The following is a 13394-nucleotide window of genomic DNA, read 5'->3' as shown; positions in this document are numbered from 1 at the left end:
GCTTTGCACCTTTTTTAATTTCTTCTTCCTTGAGCACAGACCAACAGTTGCTGCCATGCCCAAACAGCCACAGAGCTGCAGTGCACTACAAAACCAGCTACTCTGGGTTCCGTCAAAAGCTAACAGATGCATGCAAAGTCCAAAGCAGGCATGAGCTGAGCATAGATAACGCAACTGCCTCAATACTCAACTACCAAAGCTTTAATCAAAGCGAACACCACAAATCCAGCTCTAACTGCACCTTTAAAAAAAGAAATTATTTTAAAAAAAAAACAAAAAAGTAAGTTCAGTAACACAGCCCCAGCAGAAAGATTTCTTCCAGCCTTGTTGTACTCTCCCAGATTAACCTTTAAAGCTTTAGCCAACCTAAGCTAGGCTGCTATTTATACATTACACATGATAGGTGTCAGTATAATATACGATAGAACAAAATACACAGAGAACAGGTGCTACAAATCCACACATTCTCCTGCATACTGTGGTGACAACACAGATCCTTCTCAGCCTATGTTTTTGCTCTCTCATTAGTTCTTCTTCCAGACAGACTGGAATATAAACAAGCCATGCAACATGCTCTGAGAGTCAGAGTTCAAATCATTTTCTCCTCACATCTTGATTTGCATAACTGGAAAGATTTCTGTCAACTTAGAACTGCTGCTCTTCCTGAGGGAATAGAGCATCATGAGTCTGAGTTATTTTGCTTCTTCTCCTCCTTTTAAATAGAAGAGATGACAGACTTACTACACAATGCTTGAGAAAACAGAAAATTATTAATAGAAAGATATACATCCTACTACAACAGTCACTCATTCATTACCCACTGTTCTTGGTCCATGATTGCTACGAAGTCAGATGCTCAAGGACAAATGAGCAAACCTTCCTAGGTTTTCCAGAAAGAAAAGATGGAAAAAAATGGAAGCAGAAAACGCTGGACATTGCGAAGTTTAGCAGGTTTCAGAACAGTTCAGTTACGAATCATATCAGATCACCTTTTTTTTTTTCCCCCAGAAACCATGACCAATCTAAGTAAATAAAGGTCCAACCATATAATTTAAAACAAAGCACACTGTCTCCTAATAATGCCTAGGATACCTAAAACATCCAGCTCCAGCCAATATGGAGCTACTGATTTAACTTCGGCTCTCACAAAAATGGCTGGGGATTAGAAAACCACCAGCCAGCTTGGAGACAATCAAGAATAATCTCAACCCTAGGCTAACAAATCACAATAAATAAACCAAACCACTCACAAGCAAAATTAGGGCACTCAAGGGCAGACCAGCACATGGAGGGTGAAGAATTAAATGTTCCCCTGTCTACATTAACAGCAAGTCTCAAGTAAATCTAATTTCTCGCTTAGTAATAACAGTATAAAATCCTGATCTGTACTGGTGTCACAATCTGTTCCCAAAGAGACATGGTGCTTTTTATATGACTAGTTTTCACAGTAGCATTTGCAAGCCCTGGTCGTGATTAAGTCCAAATATGCACAGACTGCCATCATCTGATGCCACAGCTCTTTTCACTGGAATTTTTAGTCCCCATATTTTTAAAAACAAGTTACATTATACAGCTTTGCATGGATTGAGAGGCCCAGCAAATAGGTGTGAACATGCTCCTACCAGCACACAAAACTGAACAGTTTAATTTTCATTTAAATAACACACGTCAGAGCCCCAAACATACTAACATTCACTGATTTTGCTGTGTTGCTATCTTTCCCCAAGTGCTAAAAATAAAAAAAAAAAAAACCCCACACCAAAACCAGCCCAAAATCCCCCACTGTTTGATATAGAATTTACTCCGACAGCAAATTCCACAAGTCAACCTACCACAATGCATGTGTGCCAACAGAGAGTGCTCCGGGATTCTCAGAAATCCAGCAAAACAAGTCAGTGAAAAGTGTAAAGTTAAATTAATTCAGAGAGGGAGGAAGATGGAGCTGAGCGGTAGCACTTACCCCGCACAACTAGTAAGTCTTGGAAGTCTCCCAGGGCAGCGATCCTTTCAGCTCAGCTGAAAGCTGCAGGACACCCAGCACTTTCAGCAGCTTCTCTGATAACATGAATGCCATTTCCAGCACTCTCAATTCAGCATTACAATGAATACATTCATGTTGCCTTTGGATCTTTAAAATTAATCAGAACACACACCTTAATTGCCAACTCCTAAAAGGAAGCTAAACCCAAAATGACAGTGCCAATCTGGAAAAGTTCAAATATTGTAAATATTAAGGCTGTTTTCTAAAGCCTTCTTTATATGTAGCTTTGTTTTCTTAGCACTAAAGCCCAAAAATTATTTACAACAACACAAAACATAAAAAGAAAAGTGGTCAGGAACAACTTCTTAACTGTAAGAATGCTTTGTGGACGTAAAGTGGTTTTGAGCTGACAAAGAACAGTTGTACAGGTTGCAGCAGAACCTGTATCTGATCCCTTAGAGGCTTTTAGTGCTTTGTTGCCTTTCTTAAATGTGAATACAGGAAAAACTACCACATACAGCATCTAAACAGTACTTACCCTGACGATCTGGAGAGCTATGAGATACACAGCATAGTTTAAAAATGTAGTCCTGAAGAATATTTAATGCAGCACATAAATTCACAGAATCACTAGGTTGGAAAAGACCCACAGGATCATCAACTCCAACCATTCCTATCAATTAGTAAACCATGCCCCTCAGCACCTCATCCACCCATCTCTTAAATACCTCCAGGGATGGTGACTCCACCACCTCCCTGGGCAGCCTCTGCCAGTGCCCAACGACCCTTTCTGTGAACAGTTTTTTCCTGATATCCAGTCTGAACCTCCCCTGGTGCAGCTTGAAGCCATTCCCCCTTGTCTTGTCACCTGGGAGAAGAGGCCAGCTCCCTCCTCTCTACAACCTCCTTTCAGGTAGTTGTAGAGAGCAATGAGGTCTCCCCTCAGCCTCCTCTTCTCCAGACTAAACAACCCCAGTTGCCTCAGCCACTCCTCATAAGGCTTGTTCTCCAGCCCCTTCACCAGCTTTTCTGCTCTTCTCTGAACTCGCTCCAGAGCCTCAACATCCTTCTTGCAGCAAGGGGCCCAGAACTGAACACAGTATTTGAAGTGCAGTCTCACCAGTGCCGAGTACAGAGGGAGAAAAACCTCCCTGGACCTACTGGCCATGCCGTTTCTGACATCTTTTTTGAATGGGAAAGTTTGCCAGTAAATATACACAGGTTTTAAAAATAAATAAATAAATAATTATTTCTAAGGTAATGAGTTTTCCAAAGGGCACAAAGATGTAGGTGTCTGACTTCAGTATTCAGAGTATCATTAATTCCTTGGGCAAAGCTGAAATCAAATTCACAATAAAACCCCAGGACAAACAAGCAAGCTAGAAGATGCAAAAATAGAACTGGATTTCTTCACAGAGCAACTATCAGCTGTTGCAAGTGAATTCTGCTCCTTATGGAAAAAGTTTACCAAGTTCATTTACATCTTTCTGTGTATACAGAGCTTTAAAATGACACACCACCACCCTGTTTTGCAGTGCTAACTTTTAGGGGTTATTCATCCTATAGGGGAGTTCATAGCCCTGAATTATGCACCTTAGTTTCCTTACCTCTACATGAAGAAAGCTAATTACCTCTGATGGTAATCTTCAATTGCCATCTGTCTGGAAGGAAAGCTGCCTAGATTAGTCAGTGGAGAATGCTGGGAAAGCTTATATGCTTTTCTTAGTGCTACACAGACACCAATTTAGAACTTTCAGACCTCAATCCTCGCTGAAGGTTAAACACAACCCATTTCCTCCCAAAACTGAAAAATGATGAATCACTGGGTTGTTTCGGGTTTTTTTTAGGTTTTTTTTTAAGGGGGGGGGGGGGGTGCAAGACGAGGGAGAGGAAGAGGTTGGTTTTTTTAAAGGACAATCACCCCTGAAACTGAGTAAAAGGTTCGTTTCACTCCACCTGCACAACCTCTTTCACTGCCTGACAGCCCTCTGGCTGGGGTTGCCCTGTAGCAGCTAAAATACCTGCAAGCCCAGCTGAGAGCCAAGGGGTGTGCAGGCAGCTGGGCTGCCTTCCTGCCAGGGGCAGACCCAGAGACAGGCAGCCCAGTCCCTGCTGCCGGGATGGCTTTACACAGTACCTTCTGCTGCAAATCACCACCTCTCTCCATCATTTTCATTTGTTATTTTCCAAGCCAAGTCTGTTTTGCTGCAGATGAAACACAGTGCCTGTTTTTGTTGTTTGATTCTCAGTTTCAACAGTCCTTAAACGCTACTGAAAAACGAGCAGGAGTTTTGTCAAGACTGTAGTATTTTTAAACAGATCAGCTGTCCTCCCCTACTTGCTGTTTGCCAAGTGTCGGATCTGCTCAAGGCTATATGTGCACATACCTCCTCTGAAGATAGGCAAGTAGCAGGTAAGCCCTGAGACAACATGGGGCTCACCTTCCCATGAGCCACAACAGGGAAATGGGCTGCTTCTGTGGCACAGATCTGCTCTTGCATAACCAAATTGGTCCACGCTGCAGCAGGGATAAGACACGAAGTTTGGTGTTTGCTTCAACATAAAACTTGAAATCTCTAGAGCAAGACACAATGTATGCAGGACCTGCTGTGTTGCCCATTGACATCTTTTCCTTGCTACCCCGAGCACATCAAATCCAGCTCAGCCTCTGGCATCACCGTGTCCTATCAGATTGCTCTTCATGCCCCAGAAGACAGAACTCCATTAGAGCATGAAATGCAGTACAGTAAAAGGCTTTTTGTTCTGTTATATCGCATGTGTTCTTAGCATGAAATGAGATTTATGCAATAATACCCTGTATGCATGCGTGCATGTCCTTTCTTTCCTTCCCTATAGAACTTTTGAACCTCAACGATTAATTTCAGTCAAATCTGACAGGAGATTAGGAACTTAGTGTTTGAGACCTCAATAACTTTTGCAAAAGTAAACAGGCAGCTAGGTAGAACAAACAAACTCTATAAGCCCATCTTTGATTAAAGATCAGAAAGTCAGAATGGTATCAGGAACCTGGTTTCATTATATCTGCTTGTCACTCAATTGTGTGGCAGACATTATAATAGCCTCTGGCCATTAAAAAAAGTGTAATAATGTTGAAAAGGCTTGCACAAACCTATCAGCCTCCAAATTTCCCACAACAGTTGCCTGAAGTTAAACATTTTAAATATCCTTTTCAGTCACTTAAAGCGTCAGCTGACTTCAGTCACCCAGGTTCAAAAAGTCACTCTGACATCAGCCAGTATTTGTTACAGGAAATATCTTCTGTGTAATCTTAAGAATGAGATGCATATTCTATTTCATTTGACTGTTCTTTCTAAAAAATTCTGAGCAATATTCTCAATTTAGATTAGAAATCTTTAAGTTAATACAATACCTAAGGTTTGAAGATAAACCACCTAAAAACTGATATCCCAAGCTGAAAATTAATTATGGTATGCCATAAGCACAGAAAGAAGAAGGAATTAAAATAACTATTCCATTCAAATTCCTCTAGTGAAAATGAAGTAACACTATTTCCTTAACATGTTTTTAAGAAAAGGCAGTCAATCTTGAGAAACTGCTCAAATGGCATTTCCACTGACCAGTATTTTAACTTTCTGTCTACTCAAAACCCAGTTTACACACCTGGTCTGCACTCCACTACACAAGATGCAACACAGGCACAGGGAAACGTTCTGCTACACCAGATTAACATCCATCTAGCCCACTAGTCTGTCTTCAACAGCGACGAAAGGAGATGCTATTTAGCAACAGCACATTGTGAACACTTTGTGGTTCATTTCCCTTGTCCACACATTCCCCCTGCAGAACCTACAATCGTATAGTAGGAAGTTGGATGATAATATCCCTGCCTACTCCTTTTAGCATCCTTTTGTGGACTTGCCAATGTCTACACTTGGGAACCAAGGCAGAAAAAGGACAGGAAATCCATCAAAGGAGACTGAAGTGGCACTGCTACATCAGAGCTGCTGAACCACAGGGTGCTTCACTACAGACAGTCCTGAGGCCCTCAATGTTTTGAGAATGGAGAATTAAAACTGCCTCCAATAAAACTGGAGGCGAGGAGGACTGGCTTATATAGTCTTGCAGATTCTCAACCGAAGCAAGTAACAGTCACTCTGTCTCATTAAATATTGCAAAGCGTTTGGGCATGCAGAGCTAGCTGCAGTTTTCCCTTAACTGTTTCCAGAAAAAAAAAAAAAAACAGGCTTATCCCAGCTAACCAAATAAGAAGGCAGTAACTTGTCTACACAAGGGGCACAATCAAGACTAGCTACCACATGCTAGCAAACCCTGTATCATTCACAAATACGGACAAATCCTAACTTGTTCTGGTGCTTCATCAAGTGGATTTAATATTATGGCTCCATTTAATCTTGTGTAAGTGTTATGTTCAAACAAACTCTACAGGGTATCTCCCATTTACAGTACCAATCCTCCTCCTAGTCCATCCCACACATCGACTTCAGACTATGTGAAGCACTGTGAAGATCGAGGTGATAATCTCTCCAGGGTACTCAGACCTGACGCTAGTGGAGGACATTGACAGGCAGGTTCAAGAACGTCAAAGAAACAAGAAATACCCATTTTAACTGCCAAAAGATGAAAAGGGTTGTAGTTTCATTCAGCAACAACAGCTCTTAAGCAGCAAGCACCTTTCCCCCTCCTCTTCCTGAGTGGTGGAAATCTCACAAGTTCCTTCCCGTCACTGACCCTTGCATTTTGCCAAGGTGCTTGCACACTCCTTTCCCTAAACACGTCATTGCCCACACACAGGTCATTGTGTAGCCAGAAAACTGTCAGCGCAAAAATTATCTGTCCATGAGGGAGCTACCTAAACCAAACACTAGAAAAAAAGAAAGAAGATAATGGCAAAACCACACCTTCAATTACTTTCTGGAAAACATACTTCTCCTCCCCCATCCCACATGCAATATCATTTGTATTTTATACACACACACATATTTTACATAGACTAGTAAACAGCTATTACATATGCATATTCCCACTGCCTACCACTGTTAAGGCTCTGGGTAAGCTGATGATAGTGCCCCTCACACTGTTCTCATTTCACTGCTGGCCACAGGACTCTGAGAAGCACTAGTGAAAGCAAGCAGAGGCTGGCTATCACTGTGCTGCAAAAGTGTCAGTCTGCAGATACAGTCTAAGAAAGAGCTCTTCCAAGCTCTGTAGAAGCTGATCCTTATTTTAGCGTTTCCAACCTGTACTCACAAGGGCTAGAAACCATTCTTTTAAAAGTGAGTTGAAGAGTCTATGGAAATGTAAGACTGCTAGCCACACACCTTACAAAGTTTCCTGCTGGCTAGTGGCCCAAAAGAAAGCAATATTCCTGCGAAGGAAACAGAAACTTGCAGTATAAATGAACAGATGTTGAGAAGAGCTTCAATGATTAAGTCTAATCTCATTTCATTCCTGTCTGGTCTTAAAACCAGTTGCTTGATTACACCATTCCTGCCCTCCTAACAGGAAGGAGAAACAGCTTTGTGGCTACTCAAGTTTTCCAGTCTTCCCTTCCCAGCCAGGGCAAGCGGGGGACACTATTCAAGTTCTTCTCTTGCTCCTCCTGGCTCCCCACAGATGCTGGAATGCACAGAATAGCTCTAGCACAATGTACTCCAACTTTACTGCCGCTGCCAGGGCCAGAAGCAAAGGCAATGCAGAACAGTTGCGCACAAACTTCGGGTAACATCCAGCAGACGCTTAAAATTTGCTTGCTCTGTTGCGGTGCTATAAAGGGTCTTCCTTTTGAGGTATAAAGGCTTCACTATTCCCTTCAAGACTGACTTTGGACACCGAAGAACCACCCCACTCAAACAAACTGAACTTTAAAAGGACGCATTATTTTACAATGACAGGTACAGAATATATCAAGAGGCACTATTGTGAAGTATTTTACCTCATTCTACACCTGCATTTGTTCAATGCATTTTTCAAAAGGTAGTGATAATGCATGCAAGCCCCATGTTCCAAATTTTTGCTTCACAGCACACAATAGTTTATGTTACCCATCACTTCTCAGCTTTTCAAGCTTTCTGCACAAATAGCAGCTACTGATATTGGTGATTAAGACACTGAACCACAAAGTAAGACCATATTAATTTCCACACGCTACTGAAACGTGACTTGTAAAGGAAACGGCTTGCACATCACATTTTCCTCCCAATCTCAATACATATCAAAAGCTGAGGTTCTGGGTTCCTCTGTAGCAGGAAGATAAAAGAAAGAATTAACATTTCCGTAAGTTCACATAGCAAATAATAAAATAAGTAAAAGATTTAACTTTCCTTGAAGGCTACAAATAAGTACAGAATTAATCATATATAACAGAGCAAAAACGGAAGTAGAAGAAACTGGATTAATGTGGAAGATCAGGGGTTTTCTATTCTGCTACAAAGCTCTTGGCCTTTTGTATAAATAGAAAACAGAAACTCTGAAAAACAAAGAACCCTGTGCGTTCAGTTACCCCATCAATTTATTTCCCAGTATTATTTACTAGCTTCTCTATAAGGCTAGATAAATTGATGAATACATTATTAATGACAAATTAGTTGCCAGAAGCTTGATAAATTAAACTCCTCTTAAACACACAGTGCATGTTTTCAACAAATTTAACTGGATCAGCACAAGTATCTGTAAGGAAAGATGTCTGTAAAGAGAGATTTCAAGTAATCTTGAGCCTGTTCCTAAAATGCACCCAACTAGGGAACCACAGCAGAGTACCTCAAACACAAAGTAAAAACAACCTTTCATGCTTGTAAGTAAAATAACCTTAATGTTAAAACACAGAACAAACAAACCAAGATCCTGTGCTACAACTCAAACTATACTGTGGAAGAAAAAAAAAAAACAGAGAGCCTGTCCTTACAAGACCCTTTGAGTCAATGGTGTGGACCACCTCGCGGAGACACACGGTGGTCTTGCAAGTTATATCTTCAAACGACTGACCTGACTGCATCCTTTTCCAGGCCAGAACACTTGAACCAACCCCCAGAAGTGGAAAACCATCAGCCAAAGCAGGTTATGAGAATTTTCACAAGCCTGTCATGGGGAAGACCGATTAAACCTTTACTGAAAGGCACTGATGGTCCACCCAGAAACTAACAACAAAAACAAGTCCAGGACAAAAGTTTTAACAGCACAAAGAAGCTATCATGAGGAAGACCATTCCCAGTCCCTGTCTTCTTCTACCAAAAAATGACCATACAAGGAAGAAAGTAATCATCCATCCAAAACCCTTTACCTGTAAGATTTCAAAGGTCTGAGGAGCTGGTGAAGAAGCACCTCAAGCGCTTGCCACTGTGAATGAGACCACGTTGGCTGCTCTCTTTCCCTGCCAGTGAGGCACTCCTCTGCGTAACTGCTAAAGTCATTATTTAGCAGCATGCACAGTACATACCAAACAAACATCTTGCCAGTCACCTAACCAAAACACCATAATTCACCCATTTCCCCACTTCATTACCACTTAAGACTCGGGCATTTGTGATCTCCCTGCTAGCTTTCGGGTTTTGCTGTCCTGCCTACACACTCTGCAGCCGCTGCCATGGTCACTTCCCCACTGGGCAATTGCTTCCACAGAGAAGCTTTCCTCCTGGTTTTGAACAGAGGGATATTTGGACACTGGGATTCACCGGGGGGGTGATTCATACATCCCACAAGCAGGAGAAGTCTCCTGCAGCCAGGATAACCCCCAGGGAGGCCTCAGGACATATCCACCTTTAATACTGCTGCTTTAATAAACAGCCATAAGTTTAAAGAGTAACTTAACTGACTGTTTCAGTTTAGCAGAGAGACGGACGTGCCAAAGAAGGTATTGCATCGAGCTAAAATGAAAGATCCACAAATGTATTTCAGGTACATGGGAGGAAAAAAACAAGGATATGGCTGGTACAATCCTACATATGGAAGGAAACTTATTTTAGTGTCAAAAGTATCACTTATGTGAACTAATCAGATGGGAGTCCGTCCTGTAGAGAAACAGATGGGTAGGAACCCTCGCTTCACACACGCTTCCTTTTGCTTTTAGCCCTCCCTGAATTTAGCTCTTTAGGTTTAGGAGCAACCATTCTAGCTCAACGGCATCTTCCAGAATAAGAGTTACGTATTTTTACACATAACATTTTTACACAGTTGTACAATAGAATTTCCAGGTTAAATCAAGTAACTCATCCCATTTATAAACTCTGTAAGTAGTTTTGCACGTGAAAGAATAGCTCGGCACAAAGCGGGCAAAAAAGAGACAAAAACTCACAAAGAAACCTGGGCAGAAAGTTTCAGCTGGACAACCAAAGTGGGAGAGCCACAAATCCCAGCAGATCAGCCGCGCATCCCGCTAGAAACTAATTTGGGAAAGGGGCGGCAGGGCCCACCTCGTACCTTGCAGCGACCAAAACAGACGCAGCACCCCCACCGCCCTATAAATACCAAAAAGAAAAGCGGGGGGGTAGGTAGAACTCGCAGCTGAGGGCAGAGAGGAGCCCTGGGCTGGCCAGCCAGCGTCCCTTCCCCTAGGCCTCGGGCGTCCGGCCGGGCAGCCCCTCCCGGTCGGTACCACCGGAGCCCGTAGCCATGGCAACGCGCCGCCACCCCGCCCCGCCCCACCTCCCGCCGGGAGCGACACCCGGCCCCTCCCCGGGCCCCGGGGCAGCGCCCCCAGCCAGCGACACCGAAAACGCCGGGAAAACAGCCCCCCCCCCGCCCCTCCCAAGGCTCCTTTTAGAGTTTCGCAAAGCAAGCGTCCTCTCTCAGGCCTGGGAAACGCGAGGGAGCGATCTCCATCAGTCGTGTGCAGCGAGACAAGGGCTGGGACACAACGGATTTCCCGCTTACATTCTCCCAGGAATCCTAGGCGCATTCTATTACTTCCCAAGCCCTAATTTTAACGGGATTATGAACTCCACAGCAGTCAAAGCTGTGGCTCGCTTGGAGCTTTGGGGCCAGCTCTGCCTGCCCTGGGAGCCAGGGGAAGGTGCAGACAGAGGGATTGCAGCCGCACCGCTGCTCAGCACGGATCAGCCCGAGCACACGGCGTTATCAGCTCTTTAATGAACAGCGTCCGGAAAAAAAAAAAACAGTTAAAAAAAAAAAAAAACCACCCAAAACATGCTATCAGAGCATGTCCAACTGGAATGAACCTAGCTCCACTTTAGCTTAAATAAAAATATTCTGCTTTTTATAATGGTAACTATTTCTTGTATCACAAGCCGGGGCGGCAGCGCTTCGGCTTCTGCCAGGCTCATCCCCACCGGTAACCGCGTCCCTGCTCCGGTATTAATTGTTACCAGAAAGTTCCCGGGAACTTCTGGGAAAGGTCTGGGGCATCCATCCCATCTCACCAGCTCTCGAGCCCGATTCAAACCGCGTTCTCTGCAAAGGAGGCGCGGAGAGGCAGGCTCCGTCCCTCCCGGGGGCTCCATTAACTCCTCGAACGCTGCCAGCCCCGCCTCGGGGGCCGCGGGGACCCGCACCGAGCAGCGATGTCGCCGAGACTCATACCCGACAGGCGTCTGAAACCCGGGCTCCGCAGGAGGTTAGCTGGAAGCTTTCCCGCCTGGAATACCGCAAAAGCGCGGCGAGCTGATGCCTCCCGGCAGAAACGCCGGGAAGGAGCCCTCTCGTCGCGCCCCCGCACCATCCACACGCCGCTCCCGGCAGCTCCCAGCGCTCGCTTTGGAAAAAAGCGCCAGCGTTCACTTACCGGCTACCGGCAGCGCGGGTATTTTTATCTTTAAGTAGCCACAGACGAGATGATTGAACCGGTCGCTCTTCTTTATCAGGGCTCTCCAGGCGGCCGCTGGCAGCCTCTCAGTAGCTCCAGCCTTATTCCCGCACGGCAGCGTCGGCGATAAGGATGTGGAGAGGTCTTCGCTTCAGCTGAGCCCGGTCTGCAAGAGAAAACGTAGAAGGAAGCACGTTGCGCGCCGAGACGGAGATGTTACTTGGCTCGAGCCGGCTGAAATTCCTCCTCGATTTATACCAAAGCCTCCTGGGGCGCAGTGGGGGAAGGAAACTCACCCGAAGGAAGCTAAAGCGCTTACTCCGCCGCCCCAGCCCCAGCCGGGTCCCCAGCGTTTCCAGGACGGATCCCGGCTGGAGCCGCCGGCGCTGCCCGCTCCTCCCGCGGTCCATCCCCCGGCCGGAGCCTTCCCTGCGCCCGCCCCGCAGCCCCTCCCCCGCCTCCAGGAATTAGCAGCTGATTAACGAACCCATTGTCACCGGCGCTGGGGAAGCCGAGGGAGCTTAAAGCCCCCGGCGGTCGTTTCAGGTGGAGGATTCTCTTTTCCCGAGCATCCTGCCTCAGGGAGAGCCCTTCCGAAGAGCCGCTGCCAGGGGCAAAATGAAGCCTCGCCCTGTGTGAACAACCGGGGAGGGAGTCATGGGGCTCCTGGAAAAAAAAAAACAAACCAAAACTTCTCTCCAGAGTACAGCAGAGACTACTTGAAAAGACAGCTTATCATTGTGCCAGGGATAAAGGGGATGCGGAAAACCATCGGTTTGTCTGGAATCGTGCGCTGCATCAGTGTTGTGTTTTGCCCAGAGGAGTGTATCATGCTAGGAAGGGGGCTGAGGGGTTCATATTTTAATTGTCAAATCGCGTTATGATCCGGACCACTTCTAATCCAAGACTTTTGATGTTTCGGGGAGCCTGCAGTATGTTTTTAGCATTGTATCGGAACAGGATGCTTCCTTTATTGGAAGAGCAGCTCCTCGGCTTTTTGGTGGCTGTCGCTGGGACTAACTAGACACGGAGCCTGTTCTCAGCAGTGCTTTTATACAGCCTGTACATACCCATAATAAAAATAACATTAAAAGCAGGGAAATTTTGTCTACTCTTAAGGGACTATCCCACTCTGGAGCCAGCTGAGACGGCTTTCAATGTGTTCGGAGCTGGGAACTATAGTTCAGTCCTCTGTAATTTGTCTTTCCTTGAGCTGAAAATACTTACTGGCTTTTGCCCCTTCTCCCATGGGGTTCCCGACGTCTTGACCTGTCACATCCTAGCCTGTACAAAACCAACCTGCTTGAACGTATATAGCTAAATTGTCTGCCTTCTAAAATTAGTTTATTTAACTCTACTGTATCTTTTTCATGTTGGCTCTCATCTCTTCTATCCTTACCCTTCAGTTCACCCATGTATTATAGGCACAAAACCAATTTTAAAAAGTCATTAGAGTTGCACAATGAAGGAATCAGAAGTTAGGAAATACCAGGATGGGTTATGTTTCTTCAGTTTGCTCCTTGCTCATGTGCTTCATGACAGTTCTTAAATTATGTATTCCAGTATCATTTTGTTCTGGCCTTGGTTTGGTTTTCCTCGCCTATGTTTAGCATACAGGATCGATTTTCTCTTGGGATGTGCCAGGTTTTTTGCAGA

At 44.8% G+C, this 13394-nt stretch overlaps 1 protein-coding gene across 3 annotated transcripts in view; it reads right to left on the bottom strand.

The window, feature by feature from the left end:
• The window catches only part of ST3GAL6 (ST3 beta-galactoside alpha-2,3-sialyltransferase 6), a 47064-nt gene extending 35208 nt beyond the window's left edge, over positions 1 to 11856 (bottom strand). The window contains exon 1 of one of the 3 annotated variants that reach the window (XM_069868200.1): positions 11718 to 11856. The gene's annotated coding sequence lies outside the window, so the exon portion shown is untranslated. Of the gene's footprint in view, positions 1 to 4118; positions 4141 to 11717 lie in introns of those variants that run through there. The other 2 variants (XM_069868191.1, XM_069868183.1) reach the window with 2 other exon arrangements.
• Between the last annotated feature and the right edge of the window lie 1538 nt (positions 11857 to 13394).

The sequence above is a fragment of the Phaenicophaeus curvirostris genome, chromosome 1, assembly GCF_032191515.1.
Source record: "Phaenicophaeus curvirostris isolate KB17595 chromosome 1, BPBGC_Pcur_1.0, whole genome shotgun sequence".
Classification (NCBI taxonomy): Eukaryota; Metazoa; Chordata; class Aves; order Cuculiformes; family Cuculidae; genus Phaenicophaeus; species Phaenicophaeus curvirostris.
The sequence above is the reverse complement of the archived record's forward strand: the minus strand, read 5'-3'. Positions and strand labels throughout refer to the sequence as shown.